Here is a 2,423-nt window from a genome sequence, read left to right as displayed (position 1 = left end):
GTCCAGTATTGTATCTGGCACCTCAGGAGGAGGAACAAGGACAGAATCAAACAGAGAAAGGCTTGAAGGGCATAGGGCAGGCAGGAAACTGCCTGGCAGGCTGAGCCTGCTCACCACAAGGCAGGAAGAGACCCTGAGACCACTCATATGGCCAGCCTGGTGTGGACAGGCCTAATGCAGGCCAAGAAGAAGCCAAGACCCAGCCTGGATTTTCTTTCAGCACGTTCAAACTTCCACAGTGCTGTCCACAACCCCTGAGAAGAGCTGGTCCTTGGCACATGGCCAGCTCTGTCACACTGCATTGATGATGCAGCAGGGTCTGCATGCAGATCATGTCATTCATCTCAGACCCCGAGAGACCTGTCATAGGATGTGCTGGAGACTTTGGTCTGGTCTGGCATCAAGATGACTTTCAGGGCACACGTGGTGCCAATGAGGCTTGTTAGGATCGGCACCTGCTACCTAGACTTGATGTCTCATACGTGGATGAGGTTCTCTTAGATGCCACTGACAATGTGGCCATTCATTGTGCCAATACAGTAGGTGCTGCTACCGACATCTACAGGATGTGGGTGCAGTTGAGGGTCCAGATGTCCCAGATCTTGATTATCTGGTTAGAAGCCACTGTGCATGTAGCTCTGGATGGTGACCAGGGCCTGCTCCCAGGAGTTGAGGCCTATGAGCATCTACTTTAACTTCAGTTCAGTGCCCATGATGTCCCACACCTAGATGTCCTTCAGGGAGCTGAAGAGGATGTTGTATGAGGATACCAGTGTGTATACCAATTGTCTGGGCTTGGATCATGTTCACCATCTGCAGGTTCTGGATGTCCCACATGATGTACAGTCTGCTGAGCTACCATAAAGCCTGTGCCTCTGGAGGCAGAGCATCAGCACAATGCTGTCATGGCCCTCCAGCATCTTCTGGCACTTGTAGGTGGCACAGGTGTCCCACAGGTCACCCGTGGAGCAGATGTAGAGACACCAGACAGGGCCTTGTTGGCCCACGCAGGTTCTTTTGCACTTGAAGATCTATTGAGGGTCATAGGATCCTAGGATGCCCACGTTTAGCCAGATATTGATGTAGGATAGCTTGTCACGGACATATTCCTCCAGAACCCCATAAGGTCCTCTCCGAGTCTGGTCTTAATCCAGGACATCAAACTTGAGTTTATGCTCTTCTCTAGCTGGTCAATCTTCTGTGAAAGCTTGTCCAGCATGGAGTGCAGAAAATGATCTCCTGGCCCTTTTGGGTCAGCACCACATGTATCTTGTGGAAGCCATCAGCCTTTTGCTGCAGGAACTCCTTCAAGTCCATCTCATACATGTCCTGATTTCTCACGAACATGCACCTGTACTTAGAGTGGGGCTACTTGACATACCTGTATTCCTTGAGGGGTCCTCCAGGTTCATCTGGACGAGGGGCTGGCAGCTAGGGCCATTGGAGCACCACACAGACCTGCAGTCACAGTAGCCCTTGTGATCCTTCCAGGCACTGAGCTTGGTGGCAAAGAGGCCCCCACAGGAGGTCTACCTCAAAGAGGGTGGGCTTCCTGCCAGTCACCCCTGGAGAGCTATGTCTGCAGAGAATGAAGAGCTCCTGGATCTATGCTCCAGTGCAGTTTTGTTCACTACCGCCATCAGCTTGGTGTTGTCCACAGGACACTTCTCTGACTTAAGATGAATCTTCGATAAAACATGTGCCTCTATGTGCTGATCACAGGGTCCCTGAACACACCGCTGCAGAGCTGGCTACAGAGCTTCACTGAGGGCTGCTCAGCAAACACTAGCGGCTCCAGCTCCTCCTTATACTCTGGGAGCAAGAAGGTGGAGCACAGGGACAGGCTGGACTCAGAGCGCGGGCAGCTGGAAGAGATGGCAGCGCACGATTTGGATTCAGACTGCGGGGTGGTGATGGGGCACGCTGTCTTCCTTATCCCGAGGGGAGCAGGTGTGGGTGCTGGAGGAAGAGGGCACCGTGTGGTGCTGTCTGTGCACGCAGGTCTCATTGGCTTTTGCAATGGTTGTGACAGCTGAAAAGGTGGGTCCCAAAATCTTCTCCATTCTGGTCTTCCAGTGAGGTCTGAGGTGGAAGGGTTGGTAGGCTCCACAGAGAAGCAGGGACTTTTGCCTGACCTCATGCTCATGAGCAGTATCTCACTCACATAACGTCTCACACCGGTGGCCACCAGGGAGGGACAATGCCACTGTCCGGCTTTATCAGGCCCCCTTGGCTTCCTCCCTAGAAAGGGATCTGTGTGCATTTTACAATACAGCATTTTCAAAATGTTTATTAGCCACATCTACTAAGAGAATCAACAAATTAAATTTGGTATCAGCAAGTTACATATATTCTCTTGTATATAATGTCATGATAAATGTTGCACATTGTAAGAGCACAGGCACTTTCATCAATGACTTGAA

At 51.3% G+C, this 2,423-nt stretch overlaps 1 pseudogene; it reads right to left on the bottom strand.

Moving 5' to 3' along the window:
- Positions 1-216: 216 nt before the first annotated feature.
- Positions 217-2,185, bottom strand: LOC106969782 (E3 ubiquitin-protein ligase TRAF7-like; annotated as a pseudogene).
- Between the last annotated feature and the right edge of the window lie 238 nt (positions 2,186-2,423).

The sequence above is a fragment of the Acinonyx jubatus genome, chromosome B2, assembly GCF_027475565.1.
Source record: "Acinonyx jubatus isolate Ajub_Pintada_27869175 chromosome B2, VMU_Ajub_asm_v1.0, whole genome shotgun sequence".
In the NCBI taxonomy this organism is placed as follows: domain Eukaryota; kingdom Metazoa; phylum Chordata; class Mammalia; order Carnivora; family Felidae; genus Acinonyx; species Acinonyx jubatus.
The sequence above is the reverse complement of the archived record's forward strand: the minus strand, read 5'-3'. Positions and strand labels throughout refer to the sequence as shown.